Raw genomic sequence first — 11742 nt, forward strand, 5'->3', positions numbered from 1 at the left:
GTGCAATAGATCCGCGATGCAACGGTTGAAAAGCAAGGCAAACGTGGATTTGCGGAATTCCAAATTCACTCAAAAACGTAATCGCGTAGCATTCCCGTCACGTGACAATCACCGCTGTTGCGATTGCAATTGCAGTTAATCCTTTCCACGGAGTGCGCCATTCCTTTTCCAGAACCACCAGGGCGAGACGGCGCAACGAAATAAGGACGTTGATTCTCGGGGAATATTCCGGAGGTCGAAGAATTTTCTCTCTAGCTCTTCCTTTCTCTCTCCCTTTCTTTGTCCCTTGTTAGAAACAGGTCAAATAAAGAAAAGCTAGTTGTTTTATGTATCGACCAAATATCCCGTGTATTTGAACAATTTAATTTTAAGCCCAGCATGTACATTGGCTGTCATCGTTTGTTCAAATTGCATGCTAGAAATATGGTAGCATTAGTATGTCAGCTATGAGGAAGGAATTTATACATTATATGAACTTATTTACATATGGTGCAATATAAATCATTGACATGTACGGAAATAGAAAACTTTCAAGACAAGATTAAAATTCCCGTACATTTCATTTTGATATGGGACGATGCAACTGTTTCTTACGATTATTATAACCTTCGAAACAATTTCCAAAGAATTCCAAACATATACTGATCCCGAGCATATTTTAAACACTCAATCACCTCGAATTTAACATCGTTCTTTCGGAAAAAAGTTGTCACCGTATTTATTATACGATGCAAACGAGGCGCGTTGGACTTTGCGGTGACTCGCTCGAGAGGTCGGAATTCGTTCGAATCAACGATTTTTTATCCGGCACGTCGCGTGGCTGCCATCGGCTCTATTGACCGTACATACCGGTTGTTCTAAAAATAATCTCGGTTCATAGGCACCGCTCCGATAAAGAAGCCGATCGGATACAGTTAGCCGCGAGCATCAAGGCGTGCAGCCTTAATTGCGAACGTGGGGTACGGAATTAATGCGTAATCAGCATGCCTGGGGCACGGAAAGACAGGCGCATCTGAAAGTGCTATGCAAGGGAGACCCCCATGGAGAAAATATCCAAGACCGAGTCATTTGCGAAGCAAGCATATGGAGCAACACGCGCGTAAAGAATCGAATCGAGTTTCCGCGATCGCAGCAACGATTTAATTCGAGTTTTGGCAAATAATTGATCTTTGAGTCGATTCCAAATAAAGATTTTTAAAGATTCTTTGAGGAATTTTTGAAAAATGTTTCTTCAGGAAAAACTCGATTTAATATTTAAACGAGTTTTAATTTTCTCGGACTATTCAAAGAAGGTTCAAAAGGATTACGTAATTTTTACATCAGTTTTAGATTCCCGTGGAATCTCTCTTTCTCTCCCCGTATCTCGCAGCTATTCTTGGCTATTCTATCTTTTATTATTTCTTAGTAAACTTATAGATATTCCATGTTTATATTTTCGTTAGGTTTCATTAAGATTCAAGTTTCGAGTTTTGTTAAGAATCAGCAATTCGAGGCGGGACGCGAGTGCATTCTGCAATCGCGAGACGTTAGGGTGCCCCATAGTTCTCCGATATTAAACGTAACCGATGCTGGGAAGGCAATCTCGGACTCCGTTCAGCAGATATTACGTTCGACAGATATGGAGCGACATGAATTTTTCGCGAGAATTTTCCGCACGGGCCGTCGCGTATCGCACACCTGGAGCTCTATCGCGCACCCTAATGCACCCCATAACGTCCGTGCATAATATCGGGGGTGCACCGTTTGGGTCAAGCGTGCCCCGTGAAATATTGCGACTGCAGTTGCCGCAACGTTGCCGGACAGGAGGACCGACATATATCGCGGTTTTAGCGAACCGCCTATTATTTATTTAACGGCCGCTGTACAAGTCGCGCGTCCCGAAATAATACTTGTGCAGAAATAATATAACAGCGCGATAGCATATGAATTTTGTATTTACATATACGCGCAACTATATCAAATCTTCAAGAACTGCTTTTGATGGGATATTTATTAAGAATGGAAATTGCAATTTCCGCGACTCGGAAACTTTCAATGTTTCAATGTTAAATGCGTTTGGAAAACATGTTAAATGTGAAGACTTTATTAAAGTATAATTTTATTGTTAATAATACTTTATATATTTTAATAATAATAATAAGATTTTATTAATAAGTCGATTTTGTTAATTTTTTTTTCACGAAAACACCAATCTTTTTTTAATTCAGAAAGTTTCGATAAATATATTACTTCATAAATCACTCATTTGTTGCAATAATAGTGTTATGTTTCATTAAAGCAAAATCTTTCTTCTTACGGTTTTCATGATGGGTACTCTATCATTACAGCCGTAATCAACAGAAATGAAACATGAATCGCTAAATTTTTTACGCGTTCGCCAGTTGATCGCAGCGTCAATAATATTCCATCGGTCCAATCTAATCACCAGCTCTTACGAAGTGCAATATAACTACACGCAGACACACCGGGGGAATTGAATAGCACATTGGGGATTCAATCGGAGTGGAATTCGCGAATCACCTGACCGAAACACGCGATCGGTTTAATGTGTGCAAATTGCGCGCATGGCCGGGGTGGTCGGTGGTGCACGCACATATACATACCCTTACAGACACGCGGCTATAAATATCCCGGGATGTATTGAACCTGATCGTCCTGTCATCGCGCGATTGTGCAGCCAAGCAAACAACCCTGGCCCGCAGCCTTTCTGCGTTTCGTGTGCAGAGACGCGCGTGCAGGGGCACATACGATGCAGTCACGAACCAAAGTGGCCGAAAGGCATCAAGCGCGAAGGGTAATTTCTGAAATTCTTCGTGAGGGTCACCTGGACTCCGATTTTATTAGGGATTCATTTGCTGGTCCCGGAAAAGGAGTCTTTCTATTGCTACTTTGATCAAGTTCCACGAGTTGAGATTTGTGATAACGTTTCGACTAGCTAGCTTCTCAGTCCAGCTAATTTCGAGCGTGAACTCGAAATAGTATTATTTTTGTTTCCTTTAATGTACGTCACTGGAGTATTATGCAGTTTCTTTTCTGTTAATATTGTGTTCTTACATTATTATGTACATGTATGTATTATATATGTAGCGTATGACATCCCTTCTTGATAAAATTCTACTTAAATTATTAATATCGTTACTCATGTGGATGTCTCGACAGTTCAAATATTAAGTAAGCTTTGCTTAGAATAACACAAATTTCTATTGCAATTCCTGCGAAAAGGAATCAGTCCAAAAAGGATGATTCACACTTCTGCAACATGCATATTAATCCACGATGACCACACGGCGTAACGTTAATTCTGTATCTAGATTTTGACCCGAACATTCGTGTGACTGGGAGATCAAGAAGATTTCGTTGAGTTTTAAGATAAATGAAACTTTCGTCTAACGAGGCAGAAAGAACTACATAATGGTCGTTTGTCATCGCAAGCCGGGCGAGATTTGGCGGTCCGCGAACTGGAACGAGCTCGATGAAGTGTGAAAAGCGAATTGGTCACGAACCGAGATCGGTATCTGAATGATGCGGGCGAGGGTGACTCGCGAACGCCTGCTTCGCGGAAATAAATAGCGGTCGCGTGGCGGCGAATATGTCGTGATACGCTCCGCGCATTTTTCGTCGCTTTTCGTTAATCGAATTAGCTCCCGTTCGCTGTTATCACGATGAAAGGTGCCGTAATCGGCACCGGAGGAAATTACCTGGATTGTCCAGTTAATTTCGAGCGCAAATTATATTTCTTACATTAATATATACCTATTATACAAATAATGCTTTATTTTCATTCAACATTTCTATAAACAGTTAATAAAATCATGTCACTTGAATTATTAACACCGTTATTCATCGGTGATATAGCGCTTTAAGGGTTAAAGAGGCGCGCAGATCGTTCCTTGACGAGAAGTAAATTGAGCTAATCGAGATCATCAGAGAAAATGGAAATATGTGTAAATTCTCTTTTTAATTACATTAAATGGATGCTAAATAAATGATAAACAAATGGCAACAATGATTTACGGAACAAAATAAATAGAGCGCACGATTGTATATGAAAAACACAGGGAATTCTTATAATTTCTCTAACAATTCAACAACGTATTCCATGCACGCGCATAAAACATTTCAATTAAAGTCGTTAAAGCGTCCTGTATGCGTCAGTGGTCATTTAACGTAATAACCATTAATCTCGCTTATCTCCGTCGCAAATTAAGATCGCGCAGAATAGATCCGACTTCCTCAAGGCTGCGATCAATTCCGATCGTCGGGCAAACAACAATATTTCTCCGGCGCACGACTTTTAAACTGAATGCAATCACCCCTATCGGCATCAGCAATCGTTAACTTTTCCAATTTCGTGTCACGCCAGTCGTAAAGAGCGACACTCAGAATCGCACGAATCGGAAGAGAAAAATATCGCGGCGTCTTTTCAAGCGAACCCGCTTTCAACCCCCGCGGTCAACCCCCGTTCTCTTGGGCGCTCGCGCCGCGAGCTGCCACTGCATTGCGTGGCACGGTGCGCGTCGCAGCGTTGAATATTCACGAAACCTGTGGCCCTAAGTAAATCCTCCCTCCCTTCTCACCCTCGCTAGGTTGCACTGCACTCTCGGCATTCGAGAGCACCGGCCGTAAATTATTTTGATCACGATATCGCGATCACATGCGCGTAGCCGCGTACACTTAGCGGAGAACGTTGAACGCTCGCATTGCAACCCGTCCATCCCCTTAATTACCAGTTTTTCCGCAATTTTCCACGAGATAAAGAGAGCTGTTGCTTTGTGAAGCGCTGCGTTCGGTATGCTAATAATTTTTCGATAGGAATAACAATATCGCTCGCAGCAATATTTTTCTATCTTGTACAACTCCCATTTGAAATCGTTTCATTTGCATCTTGCGGTCACGCAGAATTATTTCAAGGAAGGTGAAATAAAAATACGCCTTTTGCCGGATAACATGCATTATTGTTTTCAAGGCATTGCGGGAAAGAGGTCAATTATTGGACACGTAATATTCAGTATGCGGTTGAATATGTTGCGTATAGGAAATTGTTAAATTTTTCGGTTGAGTCTCGTCACTAATTTCGATAATTTCATCGATCATCCTCTTTTAGATACATCGATAAAGTCTGGTGTACGTCCAGGATGATTAGGAATGGCATGCTCATAAAACGATTCCCGAAATAAGCGGTTTAATCCACTGCGAGTAATACATTCGATAATCGCGATATAAACGGCTGGCAAGTCCATTTATTAATAATTCGGGGAGAGCATTTATGAGCAGTGCGATCAATGATAGCGTCGTCCACAATGACTTATTTTCGCGTCACGCGCTGTCGATTTTTCACTCCGCCCGCGTTGGTTCCGCAGGAGATGGACGATGGAAAAACTCTTTCGGGAAGTAGCAAGATGACACGATAATTATGACGTTTGCGACAGCTAGAGTGATCCAGAGTCACGCTAAATTAAATCAAGAGTTTGCGAGAAGCTTGAAAAAGCATTCGTTTTTAAGATCGCTTTTAGTATTGCTTGTCTTTAATATGAAATGTAACAATTATATTTTAGTAATTATATTTTAATAATTATTGATTATTAACAATGTTGATCTCCTAATTTCTAAAGAAGAAATGAGATAGAGAGAGTGACAGAGACATCACCGAGCAACGCTACATTAGCGAGTTGTACAATCTATTACGCAAAGAGGCGCAGCGCGTATTTGCGCGGAGGAGGATCAATTTTTCGGGATTTCCGTGGGATGCATAACGATCAGAGGGTACACTCCATTCGCGGATGAGGCTCGGGTGCAGGAGGTGGACAGGAGGGCAACGGGGATCGCGGGGATCGAATCCAATTTCCCGTGACGGTTAGCGTGACTGTCACGCGTGTATTCAGAATTTACCGTGCGCGCGAGCACAGCAGATCGGAACTGTCCAAGTACATTTATAGCATTTACGTGTGCCACGTGTGTGCCATGTAAACCCAACATTCAGCCGCGAGCGGCAGCTAATGTATTCCGCGCGAGGGCAGCAAAACCGTGCCGAGTGGAGAGCGGAGAAAAAAAAGAGGGTGAAAACGAGAGCGACGTCGGGTTTACTGCACTTATTGCACCTGAAACGTACGCAATGTATGAGAAGGCGCAGCAAACGCCCTTTAAATTATCCGAGGCCCATTGGAAAAAATCCCCAGTTGTTTCGAAGATTGGAAGTGAACGCAACGCGTCATCGCGAAACAGCGTCACCCTTTCACGGGCGATATTTCTGACGAAAATAAATTTGTTTTGCGTGGGAAATGCACCGACGGGTATCCCATCGAATCAGTCTCGCTGCGAGCATGAACGATTCGCGATTTAATTGAACAGTTTATTAAGTGGCGCGAGCGGTCTCGCGCGCTCATGTTTAATTGAGAAACTTTTTTTCATCGGGACATTCATAGCTGGATACATTATATTTGCGACGTCGGTGTAGACTCCCTTTGTTCGCCGAGTTTTTCACGTGGAGAAAAATACTATCGATCCCTCTCGCGGCTCATTCTCTCACAGAGAGAGAAAAGAGAGAGAGGAGAAGAGAGTGCAGAAGGCACTCCAGCGTGTTATGAGTGTTCAAACTTTCCTCTTTTTTCCCGCGCGCATTCGCAGAACGGGACAACATTCCCCGTTGAAAATAACGCCAAGCAAAGTCAAGCACCCTTGTATCTATGCTCAAATCAAGATTGCATTAAGATTTCATTCGGGAAGAGCCACGCAATAAGCACTCTTCCGTTCGTGTTCTCGAAACGCAGTTTACCGGAAGGGGAAGCCGTTCTCTTCGACGCCATTCACATCTCAACGTTCCTCTCAAATGAGCAAGCAATCGATTCAGCGATCTTCGATTCAAGAGTATTGCCTAGCATGAGCGTCGTTGACTCCACGTGTATACTTTCAAGTTTCTATCATCCCTCTAATTTGAGAAACGGTAATTTTTCATCCCTCTCCTTTCTTTTTCTGTCGCGCGAGCTCCATTCGATTCACGTGGCACGTGTTCCTGGCACGTAGGTGACAAATGGATGAACGGTCGGACGGATAGACTGACGAACACGCGTCGCGACGCCCGTTAGAGAGGCATGAGGAACGTCGCGTGTGCTGGTGAGGATCGGTCATGTACGTGTGACACACACACACGTGGACGCGCGTACGTGCATACGTCGCCGTTATTAGTTATTAACGCGACCGAGCGGCCGCTTTTTTCTTCCCTCCACGAGGGTGTGCTCACGCAGCACGTCACCACACCGGGGATCGATCCTCGACCACGAGGTCGAGGGCTGAAAAGTGTTACGAGAGGGCGGACGGGCGAGTGAACGAGTGAACGAGCGAGTGAGCGAGCGAGCAAGCGGCCAGGGTGAAACCGGGGGTAGAGAGGGAGAAGAAAGGGGTTGTGTACAAGCCGTCTTCTTCTCGGCCGAGGCCGGAGTGCCGAGGAGCCGCCCTTAACCCTATCAAATTTTTAGCAGACCCACGTCAGCGTTTCCCCGAGGAAATTCGGGATCGATGGCGCGCGGGAACGATAACGAAGATAATGGAGACGTTCGCCGAACGGCTGAATCAGGTCTGAGAGATGTCTGATGGAGTTTGAATATTCATTTCACGGACACGCGTGAAGCCTCCTCGTATTCTTAAGACGTGTGTCTCGAGATTTGAACCGAGGTGTTCGAGCCAGGGATTGTATGCAGAGTGCTGGCTGTCGTGTCGCTTTGGAGAGGCAGGGTAGTGGGGTAATCACGCCGGAATAGGTTATTAGTGGCGTCAGAGCTGACGCAATGTTTTTCAAGGCGATAGCCGCGATAGCCCGAGAACCTCGAGTCTTGGTAGATTTTAGGAGGTCGAAACAAGCGAAACGTGACGTCACGTTTTTATCATGAGCTGGTGGATTGTCAAGAGTTCTTGATTAGCTTTTGACAACCATTTAATGACAATGTGTGTTTATTGAAACTCTCATCACGAATTTCGGTCACAAAAGTCTTTTCTGGATATACATTATAATCCATTTGATGGCGTTGATGGGTTATGACACTCGTTATGAACTTCGTGTTTGTAGGATTAAAACAGGGCGATAATAGTCTTTGCAGGAGTTTGTCAATAGCAACAATTCTGAGCCAAACCTCGTCATCACGTTTAGCTATCATAACATCAGGCTTACTTTACTCCAATTAACTGTACGTTTCCCAGGATTGGCGTGTCACAATCTTGGTCGCTAAACACGATTATCGTCAGCGACAATATTTTTCAAGGCGACAGCTGATGTCACCTCAGAACCTCCAAGCCAATTACCAAGCACAAACTCGACTGCCAACGTATTTTTAACATTGCCTTAGAGTGGCCTGACAATGGAAACTTCCAGCTTCGAAGAAAATAAAAATTTTAACTTGAGAGAGGAACTTGACTAGAAACTCTTGCTATGCTACAAAATTCCTTGCTCAATCTCTCGTCACTCTCCCTTTGAAATCGCGAACATCGCGATGTCACGTTCACTGGAATGTCCAAACACTTCCGAGTACAGTCCCAAGATTCTCAGGACCAATCGAGCCCAATCTCATCCCCGTTGGAAACGCTCGTGAGGTCGGCGAGGTCTCCTCAAGGCAACACTCACTCCTTCACCCCTCCTCTCCGTCGATTTTTATTCTCGCCGTCGGCGAGCGGAGTGAAGCCAATTATCGCGTGTTCGCGGGGAATCGGACCACCGTAATCCTATTCTCTGAAGGAAGCACGGGCTCGCCGCGGCTCGGCGCTGAATTCGCGAGCGGGGAGTCCGTGGGAAACGACCACCCCCGACGACAAGGGAAAACGCGTATGGGAAACCATCTCGACGGTCTGCGATCGGCATCACAAGCGTCGCTTTCGATGACGTATTTCGAGCATCGAGACACTCAAGCGGTCTCGAGGACGGGCCAATTCCGCGTTGTACCCCTTTCGCGACACACGGGACCTCGGACAGGGCAAAAACAACCCCGTGGGAAGCAGACAGATACACAGACAGACAGAAAGAGAGAGCGCGAAAGAAAGCGAGAAAAAGAGGGAGGGCGGGAGAGAGAGATAGAGAGATAGAAAGAGAAAGCGAGAAAGAAAGAAAGAAAGAGAGATAGAGAGAAGGCGGACCGATCGAAGGCACTCACGTCTCTCATCTCGCGACCGCGGCGACGTGCTCACGTGCGAGCGTCGTCGTTCCAGCGAATCCGGCACCAACGACGACGACGGCGACGACGGACAACGGGCGCAATAGTGCGACGCGCGATGCACTGCTCGTTACTGTTACTGTTGTCGCTGTTGCTGTTGTTGCTACTGCTGCCGCCACCGTTGCTGCTACTGCTGCTGCTGCTGCTGCAGTCGCGCACGTCAGTCGATGCGCCAGGCGCATCGCCCCAGCACCTCGGCACGAAGGCTCACGACTGGCTCGCTGCGAGCGAGCGAGGACTAGCCAGGGGTTGCCTCGAGTTCACTTGCTCGCTCGCTCGGCTCGCCTCGGGGTGGAAAGGACGGCGGGGGCGGCGAGGGGTGGGCCGGGGAAGCGACGGGACGTCGCGACGCCTGACGGCGCGTTTGGAAAACGTTCTCCATCCCCCTCGCGGGCAAGCGCGGAGGGTTTCGGTGTACCTCGATTGGTGGGTGGCTTGAGGATGGCAGGGGGTGCAACGGGACGCTGTTGTTTCGTTGTCGGTATTGGTGGCTCGCAGCCTGCTTCGTTGGTCTCTTCGTGAGAGGGGGATAGCGTTCAGGGGTAGCTTCGCGTACTTGGGTGTAATGGGACTCCCGAATTTTTTATAACTTTGTTCTGTATTCCGTATTTTATATTCCATCCTCCGTGTCCTTTATGTTTTACTTATTTACCGTACGAGTATGCGTGTATACATGAGTGTTTATGAACGGTAATTTTATTATCAAGGTTTGCTGCGTTCGTTTTGGCATCACATCGTTGTTACCAGTATTGGAATTCAATTAAAAACCGAGTTCACTTTTTAATCTTTCGATATATCTTCTCCTGCCTCAATTTTTATATCTACACTTTATATCACCCTCGTTCCTTCATTTTATTATTTCCTGCGAATTCGACCACAAGTTGTCTACGATTCTTACGCGTAATGAAGAATGATTTTCCCATGTATTCATTAATGATTTTTATCGATTCGATAAACATAATATGAAGGCTATTTTGGGAAGAAATTAGAAAATGCGCGGGCGAGTGACGTTGATTTAATTTACCATCACGGGATTTCAGACGTGATGGCGCAAAGAGTGGCGAATAATGTCGCACGCTCAGAATGTCCGCCGCGCGAATGGGCGGACAAGCAGGAATTCATTTTCGATATCAATTAAGCTCGCGCCAGAATGCATCGATGTATCCGAATTCCTCCGATTCACCACTTCTGACGTCGTTTGCGCGGCCTTGAACCACTTTGCGCGAAACCAATCGCGGCATCGCGCGGAACAATCTCGTGGTATCTGAATGACTCTTTCCACGTTTAGGTCAACACTCGAGATAGCTCGAATGCTCTATTTTGCAGTTTGCTACTTTACATATTGGCTAGCTCGGTTGAATAATTGGCAGGAAGGCGGCTTTAAATAGCCTTCTTGTATAAAATACGAATCGACCTAATTTAAGTTGGGAATAATATTTGCTTTAGGAAGTGCAACCGAAGTTACTTAAATCTGTTTCTCCGGCAAAATGGGGGATAATCATTTAATTAGCCCACGTCTGTTCAACGATAATTTGTGACGCTGAACAGAGTGAACGATGATGATTGAAGCTGAAGCTGAAACTGGAAGAAAACGGATCCAATTTTGACAAATTGTGAAAATAATACACTTCTACAAATCGGATCATAAAGTTTGGATCCTCAACCAAGCGTAGCGCTGTCCGAGAGTTTTCCAATGTTCTGCTTTACTCAACGAACCAAAGCTTGGAATGGTATTCCAACGAATTTTTCTTGTCGCACGGTGGAACGACAATCATCCAGCTCCATTTCCATATCACATTTCACTCAATCGCGTCCTTGCATATAGCAAACTTTGCACATAGTCAGTCATGAGCGTGGAATGACTGGCTGAAAATTCTGACTGGCGAGGTCAGCGGCTTTTCCTCTCTCGACACGTTTGAGCGATCGCGTAGGCGAGAGTATTCCTAGAGTTCAGCCTGGTGTCTTACTACCTATCCGTGAGTTCGGGCACTCGCACTCCTTGGCGGCGCCGATCAACAGGTTCGCGTGCCGGATGTGCCGGAAGTCCACTCGTTGGCCGCGTGAAATCGTTCCGCACGATACCGATCGGCTTGACCCCACAGCGGATAAGAGTCAGCGAACGATTCGCCATCTCTTCTGTCTCTCTTTCTTCTCGTACCTTCACTTTAAGATCGCTCTCGCGAAGATAACGAGCGCAATATTGAACTACGATCTTCTTTCGAGTCAAAAGTCAAAGGTGATCTCGAAAGGTCCTCTTTTACACTTTAATACTTCAATAATCTTCCGGCTTTGTTTCGCCAGAATACAGTTTCCACCTTGATTAACGTACTCCGAGCTGCGAACAGCAATATCCTGGGTGATCAGAATGGAGCATAGCCACCGGAAGCTGCGGCCTTCAAAAGACACTCCGCCCGCGTCATCGCATAAACGATTTAACGGGCTAATAAAAAAAGGAGGGCGCGAGAATGGGATGAGAGAATGGAAATTGACGAGGGTTTTCCAATGGCACCGGTGGAGGTTTACGAGGATGGGGTTAAGGGAGGAGGGA

General features: G+C 45.5%; 1 protein-coding gene across 10 annotated transcripts in view; it reads right to left on the reverse strand.

The window, feature by feature from the left end:
* The window catches only part of LOC105288019 (whirlin), a 66497-nt gene extending 57036 nt beyond the window's left edge, over nucleotides 1-9461 (reverse strand). For 8 of the 10 annotated variants that reach the window (XM_026971440.1, XM_026971438.1, XM_026971437.1 and 5 more), the window contains exon 1: nucleotides 9135-9461. The gene's annotated coding sequence lies outside the window, so the exon portion shown is untranslated. The remainder of the gene's footprint in view (nucleotides 1-9134) is intronic. The other 2 variants (XM_026971444.1, XM_026971441.1) reach the window with 1 other exon arrangement.
* Nucleotides 9462-11742: the final 2281 nt, after the last annotated feature.

This window comes from Ooceraea biroi, chromosome 7 (assembly GCF_003672135.1).
Source record: "Ooceraea biroi isolate clonal line C1 chromosome 7, Obir_v5.4, whole genome shotgun sequence".
NCBI lineage: Eukaryota > Metazoa > Arthropoda > Insecta > Hymenoptera > Formicidae > Ooceraea > Ooceraea biroi.